We start from the raw sequence: 16997 nt of genomic DNA on the forward strand, positions 1-16997 counted from the left end.
AAACTTTCGAAAAGTTACCAAAAAGTGTGAAATCTCATTAGGAATGATTTATTAAAGCGGCTCCATTTATCCAGGTCTTATCAAAAGTCTATTTCCAAATTGGACGGTGTTATGGAATAGCGAACTAAGCGCCAAAATCCGAAAAAAAAGTTATGAATGCAGTTCGGATATAAATGTGATAATCTATAGTATTGATTATTTCTTTGTTGAAAAATCATGCTTACAGCCTTATTTTAAGGGGTAGAATCAAGCGACACGTTAAAATTTGTATGGCCCTGTGTACTAAGTCGTTACGTAAAAACGAATTGAACGCCAAATTTACTTTTACAAATTATAATAAGCGTATATTCTAAATCGCAAAATCGAGTTAAACGCCGTAAAGATGTTATTAATTCGTTTTCGTTTAAAGTTTTGATGATTTATAAACGCAATATCGATTTAACCGCCCTATTGGTGTCGTTTAATTCGTTGTTACATATTTGAAATTGCAGGATATTTCGCTTAATGAGAACTAAGTATCAAGAGGTTTTGTTATATCATCAATATCTTATGTGTGTAATCCTGGCTAGTACTAATGAATTATTATTAGTTACAATGCCAATTTTGCCATATATGCTGATTTTTTTGACATTTATTAAAAAAAGTTGATTGCAGAACAAAACTAAATTGTTAGACGGATTAGTCCTAATCATTGTGGAGGAAAACATTGTTGTTAATTTATTTACAATAGCACTATTTACTCAAATACATATATGGAATTTTATTTTATTCCAGTATTCACTTTACCTCTAACAATTTGCATTAAAGAATCAAGCGACAAAATATGTCTCATAGTACGCTACGGCGAAATAAATTAACGTCATCGCAGTATTAGTTCAATAAAGAATCAAGCGGAAAAACGTTAATAACTTCGAAACTTGAATAGGTATGGTGTTATTTTTTTTATCAATTTAAATTATGAACACTTTTATAGGTTCAATGTCAAAATTAACTTTTTTGCTTTATAAATGAACTTACAACAACTGATTCAAATTTCAAATCTTTCTAGCTCATTTTCTCGATTTCAACTAACTGTCGCTTGATCGCTTATTCCATAACACTGTCCAATTGTTCAGCGGCCATTTTGTGAAAGGGAATTATTTAGACAATGGATGTCGGACTTATCGTGTCATTTACGAAGACTCGTAAATCATCATCATCCTCCTTGCGTTTGCCACATGACGGCTCATGGGAGCCTGGGGTTCGCTTTAATAACTAGCCCCAAGATTTGGCGTAGACACTAGTTTTACGCGGCTGCCATCCGACCTTCCAACTCGAGGGGTAACTAGGTCTTATTTCGATTAGTCCGGTTTCCTTACGATGCATATTTATTTATTTTCATTAGAAAAAACATGTTTACATGACATTACAGTAAAACCAATGCGTCACGAAAGTTAGATAACATAAAAGAGAGAAAATAAAGAGAACAAATTATAATAGGGAAAACAATAAAAATAGAATTAAACAATTGATTTGGGCGATGACGTCACAGCGTGGCTCCGTTGTATCGTTTGCCCCGGTGTTGGATTCGACAGGTTGCCCCGGAACCGCCGAAAAACCACACTTTTCGGCCAGAAGTCTGCGCTTGATCCTACACTGAGAGAAAAAACAAACAGTTTTCATGTTCGTTCAACAAGTTTTTTGGTTAAAATACTTGTCATTTGAATCGGAAATATATTTGAATCAACAAGTCGATTTTATAAAAACAACCAGACACAATGTCATATTGTTTTAAACATACGTTTGGCTGATTCAAACGGATAAACCGCAACAAGTCGAACTTGTTAAATTCACAATGCAAATTTCTCTCAGTGTAGATATTTGATCATATTTGATCGCCATTGACCGAGGTGTGATTGCACGAACTTTACATATATAAAAAGCGCCATCTTTGATTTCTGCTTTTAACATCCTTCCTACATCCGATATCGGATCGGATAATGTGAAAACGCCCTAATAGTTCATGACTGTGTGCCAGGTCGAACTAAGTTATAAACCTTGCACAGAATGTAAATTATTTCGCTAAGATCAAAGAGTTAATTTAACGGCGAAGATTAAAATTTGCTCAAAGTAATTACTCGTAAATATGTATAGTATGAGCTTATTTATTTATTTAAACTTTATTGCACAGTAAAAATATACAGTTACAAAAGGCGAACTTAATGCTACATGGCATTCTCTACCAGTCAACCTTTTGGCCAAACAGAGAAGACCAAAAAAGGTGCGGGATATGTAAAGAACACTAAAGACTTGATTTTATTGGACTACGTTATAGAAAAAAAAAATAGGGACTTATATAAGCTTCAATAATATCTCACACGGATGAGCGCCAAAATATCTGATAGAAAAGGCTCACTATAAGAAAATATCTTATTTTTTATTTGCAATAAATAACTAAGTATTCTGTTATCCATACTAATATTATAAATGGGAAATGCGTGTGTGTCTGTTTGTTTGTCCGTCTTTCATGTCAAAATGGACACACGGATTGACGTGATTTTTTAAGTGGAGATAGTTGAAGGGATGGAGAGTGACACAGGCTACTGTCTCTTTATAACGCGAGCGAAGCCGCTGGAAAAAGCTAGTAAGTTGTTTTGGCTCTATAGGACGTGGAACATGAAAGCAAAATAATATATTTTATTTAATAAAAAAATAATATATTTACAAAATACATAATATATAATTAGGTTCTGAAAGAAGATATTCATCATGTTATTTATTTGTTTTAAAAGTTAGTATTTTTTTTTATTTACCTCTAGTAATTTTGTTCCAAGATGTTCTAAATCTCAAGAAAAGAACCGACTTCTTAAAGAGGTTGGACTTTTTAATGTCTTTAACCAAACTTTATTTCGTTGCAAAATTCAGACTTTTGACTAAGTTCCAAATAAAATGTATTACTTATGTACCCGATGTTACTAGAAAATCCTCTGATATTAAATCACCTATAGCTCAACTCACAATTTACTCATAAACAATTCACATATCACCCATGTACCAACATGTAACTCAAAAAACCTTTTAAAACCTTTGGCACTAAGCGCCACAGTCAAAGCCCAATTTCACGCACCACCGAAATTAAAATTAAAAATAATTTATTCATAGACCGTCTGTAATACTCTATGACAAAGGGCGGGAAATCTCCCGGCTGCCAGTACCTAGCTACGCTTCGAGCGCGGAGTACGTGCGTGTGAATTCAAATTTGGAACGCCGATTCGAATCGCGATCTGTGTTTGACGTTTATTTTTTTTATTTGGAACTGTTGGCCAGTGTTGTGATTTGGATTGTATTTCGTTTTACGGTAAGTTTTTTTTAAATTTAATATGGTATATGAATTGTGCCAGTGATGTTTATCTTTGAGTAGAGTTAATTTATGGTGTTATAAATATAACACTTGACAGGTCTTTAGTGCAACATTGTAATAAAAGTGCATTACTTTTATTAGTTTTACTCGTATAATAAGTACACGGTTTTCAGTAAGGTTAAAGATTTCGAGTAACTTTGTATATTAAATAAAAACAATATATAATTATTATCTAAGTAATTGAATCGGATAGGTATAATTTTGTTTTTGGACTTAAGTTTAAATAAAATGAATGCGATATTGTTATCGCTGGAAGGTAATTAAGAAAGCTTTGATATACTGCCATGTAGTACGTAAGTCAAAATTTAATGTTTTTATTGAGGTTTCAGTTTAATTTTAACATAATTATGGCCAGTTAGTCTTAGGCGCGTTATTATTTATCGCGATAAATGCATGCCATAGCGAAATGTATGAAATATATTTTCATCAAGTATTTTTTCTTACATTTTAATGATATTATGCATTCAATGCTGCGTTGATAGCAAAAAACAATGTTTTAACCCTTAAATGCATAATGTATATAGATATGCATCATATGCATCAACATTTTTATTCTCCAAAAATTACAAAAGTCATATACTATTTTCTTTTGTTTTTACATCAAAAATGCGTGGTTGAAATCGTATTCTTCAGGAAAAAGTAGGTTATTCTTTGTAAGATTCGACCGACGCTTGTATATTTTTTTGCGAAAAAAAATTTTTCTCTACATCCTGATAAGAATACGATACTGTCTTAAAATTCAAATTTGAGTAGAGGCAAAAAATCATTGAATAACCCGAAAGATTTCATGCATTTAAGGGTTAAGAATAAAAATGTTGTATGTAGGCGTTTTATAATTATGCATTTAAGGGTTAAAACATTGTTTTTTGCTGTCAACGCAGTACCATGTTGTCACATGTCAAAATTCAAATTTGAGTAAATCATTGCAAAGGTCATGCATTTAAGGGTTAAGTTAGTATGTAGGCGTTTTATAACTTAACCGTCCCTTTGCTCCAATGAAAAAGGGTTTCCATTTTCGTTTACCGCATTTTGTTGTTTCACATATTTTTTATATTTTCATGATTTCCGGAGCTTTTTCCCGGTTTTTTGCCACTGATCATGACACCCTTGGGTTCAGTAGGTCCACGAATTGGCGTTAGCTAGAGTTTTTAAGCGTCTTCTTCAAATCCTATGGATAAACTAGACCTTAATAGGAAAATCTGTTTCCTTCACCGAAAAGCGATTAGCAAATATGAAATGACATTGCACATAAGTTCCGAAAAACTTCGTGCGAGCCGGGGTTCGAACCCGCGACCTCCGGATTGAAAGTACCTACCTTTATCGTAAATCGACTGGTCAATGTATGTATACAGTCACTTTCTTATATTATCGAAAAGGCCAAAGTGCTCGCAAATAACTAAACACGCCTATATTGTCAAAGCGTTAGATGTGTCATTGTCAGTGACATTGACACTTGACACACAATTCTGTGACTATTTCTAGGTTGATAAGTAACATTGTTACTCAGCGTCAATATTTCGTCACTACTTTTAAAACAACTTGTATCTTCGTCTGTCAATGAAAAGAAAATTGTAGTAAGTATGTATGGAATGCATATAGACTTACTGCGTTTTAACTTTGAGGAGCAGCGTGAGATACGAGATTTTTTCAAAATAGTGAGGATTTCCTTGTGGAACAGGCAATGAACGGAAGCGCTGGTGGCCTAGCGGTAAGAGCGTGCGACTTACGATCCGGAGGTCGCGGGTTCGAACCCGGGCTCGTACCAATGAGTTTTTCGAAACTTATGTGTGAAATGTCATTTGATATTTGCCAGTCGCTTTTCGGCGAAGGAAAAACATCGTGAGTAAACCGGACTAATTCCAATAAGGCCTAGTTACCCTTCGGGTTGGAAGGTCAGATGGCAGTCGTTTTTGCAAAACTAGTGCCTACGCCTAATCTTGGGATTAGTTGTCAAAGCGGACCCCAGGCTCTCATGAACCGTGGTAAATGCCGGGATAATGCAAGGAGGATGATGAACAGGCAATCAACGGAAAAATTTGCAGTAACTATTGGGCGACAATTGTTGTGAAATAGGCCACAGATATCTTTAAAAAAATTCATATAATAGCTATAGCGCACGTACAAAAATTCCGAAAAACTTTTTTTACTTGCTCACACATACCTATGATTTTTTCAACAGGAATATTAAATTAAACATAGGGTAGATAATTTTTGTCGCGTGACAAGAACTGTTTAGACCTAGCTTAGCCTGTTAGACTAGATCTGGCTAGAACCTGAGTGATTGGCATAACCGGTCAGTAAGTTACGCAAAAGAGACGATAGTTTTCGATATTTTTGCATTCTTTACTCCGCACTGAGAGAAATTTGCATTGTGAATTTAACAAGTTCGACTTGTTTTTTCTTTTGTTTATCTGTTTGAATCAGCCAAACGTATGTTTAAAACAATATGTGTCAGGTTGTTTTATAAAATCGACTTGTTGATTCAAATATATTGCCGATTCAAATGACAAGTAGCTTGTTGTTTGAACCTGTTAACACGTTTCAGGCGCTATTTCAACCAAAAAACTTGTTGAACGAACATGAAAACTGGTTGTATTTTCTCTCAGTGCGGTTACCCCCTCTTGTAATACTGGAAACAAATAAGTAATAATAACTTTTGCAAAAATTTCATTTTTGGCACAAGCTTTTATCACCGACTGTACCTTTCTTTCAACAGTCATCTACTGCTCTCCGAGACGTTTCTAAAACCCCTTACTCGATGGGGATACGACATTCCATAACAGAGTTCCTATGCCACCTTTCTGCTCCATCATCAGATCAGCTCCATGATACCATAATATTGCATTGTCACGTGATTTACATTTGTGTCCAAAATTTCAGCTCAATCGGAAATCAGGAAGTGGGTCAAATTTAGCTTCTACGTTTTGATCCAAACTACCATACTAACAAGGAAAGTTAAATAAAAGCTTGTAAAAACATACATACATACAATCACACCTGTATTCCATAAAGGGGTAGGCAGAGCACATGAAACTACTCAAGTTTCAGTGCCACTCTTGGTAATTAAGGGGGTTGAAAGAAAACAAAGTTCTGATAGTGACAGATTGCCAGCCCATCGCCACGCCAACATCACAAGGGAACCAATATACCACAGTCGACTTCTACGCGCCCACGGGAAGAAAGGGGGTGGTGAAATTCTCAACCCGTCACCACACGGGACTATTTTATTATTGATAATTTGATTTACAACATTCTTAACCCTTTGCACACCAAAGACACAGTATAATAAAGAGTACTATCGTACAGTATGGCCACTCCCGCTCCCCGCTGAAAGTGCCACTCACCCCCTCTCGGTTACCTCACAGTGACCGCCTGACAAATACGCGAACAGTCGACCTGTCATATCTAACTCATACAAGCATGGTACGCGTTCACCTACACGAACTTAGACTGTGTGCTAGGAACGCGCCTCTTTCATATATTATATTATATTTCATCGCCAGTGTCCGAGATGTGCCAAAGATGTCAACTGACTCGCGTGGCTTTGTCTACAGCCTAATATCCACTTAAGCGTGTTTTGAAAAGGTCTACATTGGAGCACCGCATAGATAGGCATCAGATTTTGGACACAAAACTCCGTGCCAAAAGTTTCTTTTAACCCAGTTTCTGCTACAATAACACTAACAGGCCACGCATCCTGTGCCCTAAACAAACACTAAAAAACTTAACCCTTCACAACGAATAATAAAACTAATACCGTATTTAACCCGGGATTCACCACGGCGAGAAGCCAATTCCGCAAGAGCGGTAGAGATAGATATCTACGAGCGTTTTGTGAGCGTTTGTGCCATTCGGCTATGTACCCAGTGCATCTCTCGATTACTATTTTTAACCACTGACGGAAAAACGACGGGTGTTGTATGTTTGACGTGTCTGTCTGTATGTGTGATTGTCTATCTGTGGCATCGTAGTAGCTCCCGAAATGAGGAACCGATTTAGATTTAGTTTTTTTTTGTTTGAAAGCTGAATTAGTCTGGACAGTTCTTAGCCATGTTTGGTGGAAATCGGTCCACTATGTAAGGAGTTTTTTCAAAATTAAAATTTTGTGGTTATTTAACAGACGTGAATGGTAAACAAGCACACGGTCCTTGATTATAAACACAGTAGCTTTAGTCTATATATATAACCCAAGAAAAGTTGCGCATATTTTTTAAACGCATTTTTTAGCAAAAAGGTTTTTTTTTTCATTTTATTTAACTTTTAAATTACCTAATGCATCTAATATAACACATCATTTGTACATTTAGCATGAATCAATCATTGTGAGCGACCATCAGAAAAGTTATAAAATAAAATTCGGCTAATTTTGATTATACAGTTTTATAAGAATCCTTTACAAATTGTAAACTCAAAATCGGCTCCGATCCCGGATCCCGTCGCTAACCAATTTCGTAATTTTAGTCACAGTCCTGGACCCAAAAACAAAACCGATGTTGTTACGATCACAATGACTTTCGACTCGAGTAAAGCGCTGGATAATGATAACCAGTGAAATGTGGCCTTCACATTTTTCAGAAACGAACGATAATAACTGATAATAAAATAAAATAGAAATATGCTTGTCATTATTGTGATGTTGCCATTTTCACTCCACTAATTAAAACTAAAGCTAAAGTTAAGGACCTGACCTATGCAATAAACATATTTTTTTATAACGTACCTACCGAATATATGACAATAAATGAGAGATATTTTAATTTTTAATTAAAATTAAGCTGACAGTTTCTCCTCTCAAAAACAATCTCAAGGTCAAGTGACTCACAATCTCTTAGCAATGGCAATATAGCCAGTAGCCAACACCTGTCGTAGGCCCGTTCCCATGGTTCCACGAAACCCGTTCTTGGCGTAAAAAAAAAAACAAAAAACTAACCAGCGGCCGGGATTCTTATTTCAAAAACAGGTGTTTTCTCAAAGCGCTGGCGTTTTTTTCTTAAATTTATGGATGCGAGGTTAAAAGTGGCCAGTGTTAAAGATTTTGGGTTATTTATGGTTCAATAGTGTTAATAATGTTAATAGAGTGATAGAGTAAGTATGCTCTGGCATATCCAGTTTGTCAGTAAAATCAGATGACAATTTTTATAAGCATTTTATTAGTAATATTTTCTGGTGACTAAGTCAGAGCGTATTATTTATGTTTTTTTCGGTGGCAAGTAGTACTAAGTCAGTCATATGGTGAGCGGCTAACATAGCCTATAGACGCTTGCAGTTTATGAGTTCACATACGTATTTCATAAAATGAAATAAATAAATAAATCATTTATTCAGAAAAAATAACCTAAGTGTTTACGCGATTAAGTCCCGTTTTGTTCTAAAATTATAAAAATACGTATTTCAGTTTGTTGGCGGAAATGCTCTCATATAACTAAGCCTATTTATAAGCTATAATGGGACTTCCGGGAGATAATATTTCATTTGCGATAAGTGTTTAATAATAAAGTAATAACTTCACAAATACATACATATGTTAAAAATATCAACCATTCAATATAAATACACTCTCATGTGAGGTACAAAAGCAAACGGATACCAGGAAATGACAATGTCGCAAAAATACAGATAACACAAATCATGTTTCAATCGGTTCGGATTCCGCTTAGTAGTCATACAAAAGATATATCGTGCATCGTGTGAACAATAAAAGTTACATAAAATTAAATGGAAGCGATTGAAACGTAAGATGTTTTAATAAAGTGAAAATAAATAAATAGTACTTGTAAATAAATAAATATAATATGTAGGACATTATTTCTTACACACATTGACTGAGTCCCACGGTAAGCTCAAGAAGGCTTGTGTTGTGGACATACAGAATACAGATCTTTATTGGTAAAATATACATTTTACATATCATAATTATTTTTTAACTAACTGTTTCTGTTTAGCCCGATGGTTGACTAGTAGAGAATGCCTCAAGGCATTAAGTCCGCCATTTGTACTCTTTTTTGTACATTTGTGAAATGCAGTTTAAATAAATAAATATTTATACACAATGTTTAGAAAATAAACAATTAACATAACAAAAATAGTTATCACACAAATAAATGCTCTTACTAGGATTCGAACCCAGGACCGCGGCTTAGCAGGCAGGGTCACTATGCGATAGGCCAGACCGGTCGTCAAACAATACAATTCAGTGCAAATAATAATTATTGCACAACTTGATAAAAAGAAACAATACAAAATATAGAAACAACACGAATAAAGGTAAACAACAGGCGATCTTATCGCTTAAAGAACGATTTCTTCCAGATAGAGATGGGCCGAATATTCGGTAAATATTCGGTATTCGGCATATTCTCAATGTTCGGATTCGGCCGAATAATTCGGTTGCATTGCTGAATATTTACCGAATAAACAAAGTAAATAACTAATGAAGATATTACGTATTCCATAGGATAATAAGCTCCTATTTTAGTAGCATTCTAAGGAACTACTAAAAAGACACAATTTTATTATACTATTATATATTCTGTGATATTCGTCAAAACATAAATAGGTACAGGTACAATTGTATTGTTTTCTAAAAAAGTAAAAAAAACCGTAACTGAGAAGATTTCAGTGTTGTTTTAGCTAAGTTTTATAGCCATCCGCTAAATCATAAAAACTTAGTTTTAGTTATGTAATCAATAATCATTAAGTCAATCTTTTCACAGTTTTAATCTTAACATCCGCCTTAAGAATATGGCGTAACCGAATATTCGGCCGAATGTTCGGTTCGGTAAGAAATTATCGTATTCGGCAAAGTCCATATTCGGCCCATCTCTACTTCCAGACAACCTTAAGGTCAAACCATAGCCAAGTAATCTTTTTGTATCCTATACAATTTGACCAACATCACACAGCGTACAAACTTAATTTGTAGTTTATCATAATATTATTATAAACTCATCTTCAAAAAGGTAGCGTACCTTTAGGCGACGCTTACCAAAAATATATTATCAATTTAACTTTCAAAATGTCTTAAATTTACTGAAATATTCAACACAATTTAATCTTTATTTCATTCGTAATAGGTTACTAAGTAGTTTGAAAAATTAAATAGAATTAAGACATTTATTTTTAATAACTTACTTTGCTACTATTATATTATTATTCGAATAGATTTATGATTTGAAAATGTTATTAAATTATTGTTTCCTGCTTTTGTAATAAAGATAAATGATTTGTACAATTTTATTCCACTTCAATAAGTATTAGAAAAGCGAACGATTTCCAATCGAAATAGTACATCCATACTAATATTATAATTAAGAAAGTGTGTGTGTCTATTTGTTTATCCGTCTTTCACGGCAAAACGGAGCATGAATATATCAATATATCAATATATTTTTCATCACACTCGCTCGTAAACGGTGTTATTACATGCCTGCATACTGATACTTAATATTCAGCTATTTTACCGCCCTAGGGCAGTAAAGTGAATACCTGAGTGGGGCCTTCCACGACCTGTCAAAAATTACAAGATGGCGGACGAATGTTCGAAATGTCAGCGTAGGTATTTCAATGCATTTTGTTAAAAATTTGCCCATTAGCATTACTTCGAGAGTGTGATGCTTATGAAAAATATTGAGTATATCACGGGCGCTGGAGGATTACAAACTCGTGTTATTAAAGCCCTCCGCCTTCGGCGTCGAGCTTATAACAGCCTCTCGTTCGTAATCCATCACTTTCCGCCCTTTACACACAACTAGCTTTAAATTCGAAAATTACGGAACGCTCCATACAAACGCCCCCCCCCCCTCTGTTTTAGGGAAGTGGGGGGTTAGAAAGAGACAAAAAGTAGCCTATGTCACTCTCCATCCCTTCAATTATCTCCACTTAAATAATCACGTCAATTCGTCGCTCCGTTTTGCCGCGAAAGACGGACAAACAAACAGACACACACTTTCCCATTTATTAGTAATATGGAAGTATGGATTTTTAACTTGAGATCATTACCTTGCTAAATCATTATCAAATGTCAAAGTAGGTGGTCCGTAAGTTGTCAATATCGTATTCTTAGAACAGTACAGTCAGCAGCTAAGCATAAGCAGGCCAGATGTCTTGCAATCGCCTTTCTTTTTAAAAAAAAACATGAAAAAAAACCGAGCACCATGGTTTCTTTTCTAAATATGTGTTTTTTTCAGATGAACAAATAATACGACAATGACGGTTTTTCGTGAGTTGTAACGTGTTTCGATAACAATAACGTACATTTTAATACAATTAACATTCAGTATACAAACGTTTATTGGGGAATCCCCGATGCTGCGTGCAGCGTGGAGAGGCGGCGGTGTTGCCAACAGTAAATAGTGATAACTACCAACTACAGATTTCGTAAATGATACTTTTATAAGACCAGAAATTAAAGTTATTTGACTAAATTCGTTTAATAGTTAACATTAAGTCTAAAAAACCGTATAAAAGTATTAACTACTTTGCAAATTTTGAGATTTCATACTTTAAGAAAAAAAAATACTCCAGAAAAAAAACTGTTTTTTTCATTTTTTTTTTTCAAGCCAGAAATAAAACCGTTTTTTTGCAACCCTAACCACAGCCCCCCCTTTTGGTTCTTGTCAGTAACCATTTGAGGCGCTGTGCACGTTCTCCATACAATGCCAGTTTTTGAAATAAGGGATACAGTCAACCAATTGGAACCCTAGGCCACTCTACAACCATGACAAGCAGTAAGAGATTTCTTACAATCTGATTTATAACGTCACTATGACATAGTTCTACAGTGGCCTAGGGTTCCAATTTATTGACTGTACATTACCACAGTATAATAAAGAGTACTATCGCACAGTACGACCATTCCCGCTCCCCGCTAAAAGTGTTGCCCACCCCCTCTCGGTTACCTCACAGTTACCGCCTGTCAAAAATGCTAACAGTCGACCTGCCATATCTCACTCATACAAGCACGGTACGCGTTCACCTACACGAGCTTAGACTGTGTGCTAGGAACGCGCCTCTTTCATATATTTGATCGCCAGAGTCCGAGATGTGACCTTACCCTTATGGTTTGGAGGTCAGATGGCAGTCGCTTTTGTAAAACTAGTGTCTACACCGAATCTTGGGATTAGGTGTCAAAATCTAGGCTCCCATGCGAATGCCGGGATAACGCAAGGAGGATGATGGTGTCAAAAATGGACCTTCTATTTTCCTTTTTTCAAAGACATATCGTCACTACTTGTAAAAAATCTCGTATCTCACTAATTGTCTGTAAATCTTTATGTTAAATAAATATTTCATTTCATTTCATTTCATTTCACGCTGCTCCTCAAAGTTAAAACGCAGTAAGTCTATATGCATTCCATACATACTTGCTACAGTTTTCTTTTCATTGACAGACGAAGATACATGTTTTTTTTAAAGTAGTGACGATATAATATATAACTCCCTATAGACAGATAAAGTCTAAGAAAAAAACTTACCTCAGTACCATACAGAAAAAGGTACGGTGGCCTAGATGGCATTACACCTTTGGGTACGCTCAGATGTAGCGATCAAAATTATTTTAACAACAGTATAACTTTGAAATTTTAGTATAAATTGTTAGCTATCCAAATAAAACTTATGCGTAGGTAATTAACAGCCTAATACCTTATCAAAACAAGCAAAAAGTTTTATCTTGCTAAGCCTTAATCAAACTGGCCACAAAAAAAAGCAATTCAACAAGCTCAAAATTATTTTGACAATACTTTTCGTTCCATTGTAATTACAAACGGGCCAACGTAGGATCACTATTTTATTTATAAATAAATTAGCAGAGGTGCTCTAATAATATGCCAAAACGAAAAGAATATTCGAAGGATTTAAAGGAAGCTGTTGCAGCAGCACTCAAGAAGGGTACATCGCAAGCTGAAGTTGCAAGAAGGTTTGGACTATCACGGCAGCTTATTAGTATATGGAATAAATTATTCAAGGCTCGAAACAGTGTCGAAAATAAGCCTAGAAGCGGTCGTCCTCGAAAAACAACTTTAACAACTGATCGCGTGATTAAAAAGTTGTCCGCTGAAGACCCACGGAAATCCGCGATAACGATCAACGATGAATTAAAAGAACACTACAATGTAAATGTTCATGTTTCCACTGTTAAACGACGTCTGATAGAGCAAGGATTACACGGTAGACGTCCATCTAAAAAGCCGCATATCTCGGCGAAGAACAAAGCTTCGAGATTGGCGTTCGCAGTTCGTCACAAATCGTGGACAAGTGCCGAATGGTCAAAAATTTTATGGAGTGACGAAAGCAAATTCAATCTGATGTCTTCGGATGGTATTAAGTATGTACGTCGTCCACACAATAAACGTCACGATGTGCGATACCAGGTACCCACAGTAAAACACGGTGGTGGTAGTGTGATGGTTTGGGGATGTTTCTCACGCCACGGTGTCGGCCCTCTCGTAAGGATTGACGGGGTAATGGATCGTTTCGTGTATGAAAACATACTTAATACACACATGATACCATATGCCAGAGAGAATATGCCACCTCGTTGGATTTTTCAGCACGATAACGACCCTAAGCACAAATCCAAGCACATCCAGGCTTTCCTGAAAAGGAAAAAAGTGAAGGTTTTTGAGTGGCCTAGCCAAAGTGCTGATCTAAATCCTATAGAGCATTTATGGGAAGAACTGGACCGCAGAGTAAGGTGCAGAAACTACTCTAACAAAGAGGCTTTTTCGAAGCACTTAAGATGGAGTGGGCAAAGATCCCTTACGAACGTATCACGAAGTTAGTAGATTCCATGCCGGCTCGATGCGTTGCTGTTCGTAAGGCTAAAGGATTTGCAACCAAATATTGAAGAAGTTTTTCATATAACTATCTTTCCACTTTGACTAGGACATTTTATACTAGTGTCAAAGTACTTTTGAGCGACTCGAAGTGTGAATTTATTTTTTTTCTTTTATGTTTGTGGATACTTTCTGGAATAAAATATAAAATAACTAAGTCTAGCCTTATTTAATAAATATATAAATAAGTAATTAGTGAATTCAAAGCTTTCATAAAGTTACAAAAAGATTTATATTTGTCAAAATACTTATGATCGCTACTGGATGGCGCTAATATTAATATTTGACATTTTAACGCATATCAAGCTAAGAATATGGGCCAAATTGTCAAAACTGAGGTTCAAAAGTTCTAAGCCTGTATCAAGAGATGGCAGTCTATGCACTGTGATTACACATTTTACTTCGACAGTACCTCTCTATAATACTCGATCCTCTTTGCTTTCTTGTAATCGGGTAAAAGCTAAATATTTGTGTACCGTGAACAAAAGTCAATAAAAACCTTTCTTTGTTAACATATAAATACATTTTAAACCGTAGCCATACTATTTTCGAACGCCAGATCATTTCAAGTAAACAGTTAACTTATTCTCGAAGCATCTGTTTGTGCTTAGCACAGACATACATGTGAGTAGAAGTCGCATGTGCATCATTTTATTTTAAATGTCAAAGATTATATTTTAGTATTGAAATGTCTTGTGCTTAGCAGACATATACAGCGTGTGGATTCCATACGGGCGAATAATGTATCCAGTTATAGTATCTGATGATACGAATCGTATAGGACAATCATTTTGTTAAAAAGTGTTATTAATTAAGAGTAATTATTTTTTGATTTTTTTTTTATTTTTTTTAAGAGTAATTATTTTTTACACCGTGTGGTGACGTGTTAAGAATTTCACCACCCCCTTTCTTCCCGTGGGTGTCGTAGACGTCGACTGTGGGGTATGGGTTAAATTGTGGCGTGTAGGCGAGATTCTGGCAACCTGTCACTGCAATGTCACAATTTTGGATTTCTTTCAACCCCTTTTTGCCAAGAGTGACACTGAAACTTAGTTCATGTGTTCTGCCTACCCCTTTATGGGATACAGGCGTGATTATATGTATGTATGTATTTTTTGAAATATGGCCAAACAGCAACGTACCTACATTATCCAATTAATTTGACATGACATAAACGTCATGTCATAATGACGTTTAGGTCGGTACGCTAATTGATGTCGACATAATACATTGCGTGCTGAATTATTATGTATGAAAAAAAAATATCTCATCTATTTAAAAAAAAACATGTAGTTAGGCTCCTTAGGTCCGATACTAATCGAAATTAAGACATTCGACCGTATGGAACACACACGCTGAATGTGTGTAAGAGTCGCGTGTGCTTTTTTTAAATGCTTGTCAAAAAGTCAAATATAATATCAAACAGATCATTAAAAGTTAAAGTTAATTTGTTTTCTGGTAAATTATGATAAATACACGGTGTAACACAATGAAACCGAATTTTAAAAACGTATTCCTAAAATGTCATGTACACTTTTCTGAATTCTCCTTCTCTATTCTCCTATTTCCTTTAATAATTTTAGTTTTCCTTATTTTAGCCTCAGGAACGCGTTGTAAAAATTTTTCGGTTCCTCATGTTAAATATTAATATATACACCGTGTATCGATTCATCTCAGGAATGCCAATCTCTTCTTAAAGCGTCTTAACGCCTAAGCGATAATGTGGTACCTTTTGCTTGAGAATTACACATTTACTCAGCTACAATGATGCATGTTTATCTATTTCTCCGCTCGCAGCTCGTAAAGTAAGAATCGAAGTTTCTTTGTATTAAAACGGAAGTTCGATTGTTGTATATATACAGAAAGACGTATTTCACTTTAAGAGGAAGAGACGATAAGATCATTTCAAGTTTGTGGAATAGAGATACAGACTGGTAAGAAAATAGACTGGTAACGGTGGTTGGTCGAGAAAGTAATATACTCTGTCAAACAAGTTTTTTTTTTTATTCAGAACAACATGTACACTTTTACAAATTTTATATATCTCGCCAAACTATGACGTTTGATGGCGAGTTAGCGCTCATTTTTATGCTTATAACTTAACCTATTTACTTAATTCTAACAACTTGTTAATAGTTTTACTTAATCTGTCTTAAGTCTGTCAGTAAATAAGAACGAAGAAAACTATAGGTATCCGTTTCTATAGCACCCTAAAGAATAGGATGCATATAGTTTTCTTTGTTCTTATTTACTGACAGACTTGTCTGACAAAGTCTATTTATAATTTGTTAAGACATAATAAATAATAAAGGAAACCTAACTTAAATTATAAATATTTCAAAAGTACTTACACACTGAAAAAAAAAACTACAGCAACTCAATCATAAAATAAAACATCAGTATATTTGTTAAGAATCATCAAGCCAAAATCTTAACAAATACTTATTGCACTGGGTTGCAAAAAACTGATTTTTTATGGCTTAAAAAACAAAAAAACATGAAAAAAAAACAGTTTTTTTTCCTGGGCTGTGTTTTCTTCTAAAGTACATAATCTCAATATTGCAAAGCGGTTAATACTTATATACGATTTTTTGGACTTTATGTCAACTATTAAACGAATTTCATTTAATTTATCACGAAAAACCGTTATTGTCGTATTATATGCTCATCTAAAAAAAAACAGACATATTCAGAAAAAACACAATGATGCTCGGTTGTTTTCATGTTTTTTTTTTTATAATATTTTTTTAAGAACTCGATAA

At 34.8% G+C, this 16997-nt stretch overlaps 1 protein-coding gene across 1 annotated transcript in view; it reads left to right on the plus strand.

Moving 5' to 3' along the window:
• The first annotated feature begins 3239 nt into the window (after positions 1-3239).
• LOC125237067 (irregular chiasm C-roughest protein-like) overlaps positions 3240-16997 on the plus strand; it is a 245446-nt gene continuing 231688 nt past the window's right edge. The window contains exon 1 of the mRNA XM_048144010.1: positions 3240-3337. The gene's annotated coding sequence lies outside the window, so the exon portion shown is untranslated. The remainder of the gene's footprint in view (positions 3338-16997) is intronic.

Source organism: Leguminivora glycinivorella, chromosome 20, assembly GCF_023078275.1.
Source record: "Leguminivora glycinivorella isolate SPB_JAAS2020 chromosome 20, LegGlyc_1.1, whole genome shotgun sequence".
In the NCBI taxonomy this organism is placed as follows: domain Eukaryota; kingdom Metazoa; phylum Arthropoda; class Insecta; order Lepidoptera; family Tortricidae; genus Leguminivora; species Leguminivora glycinivorella.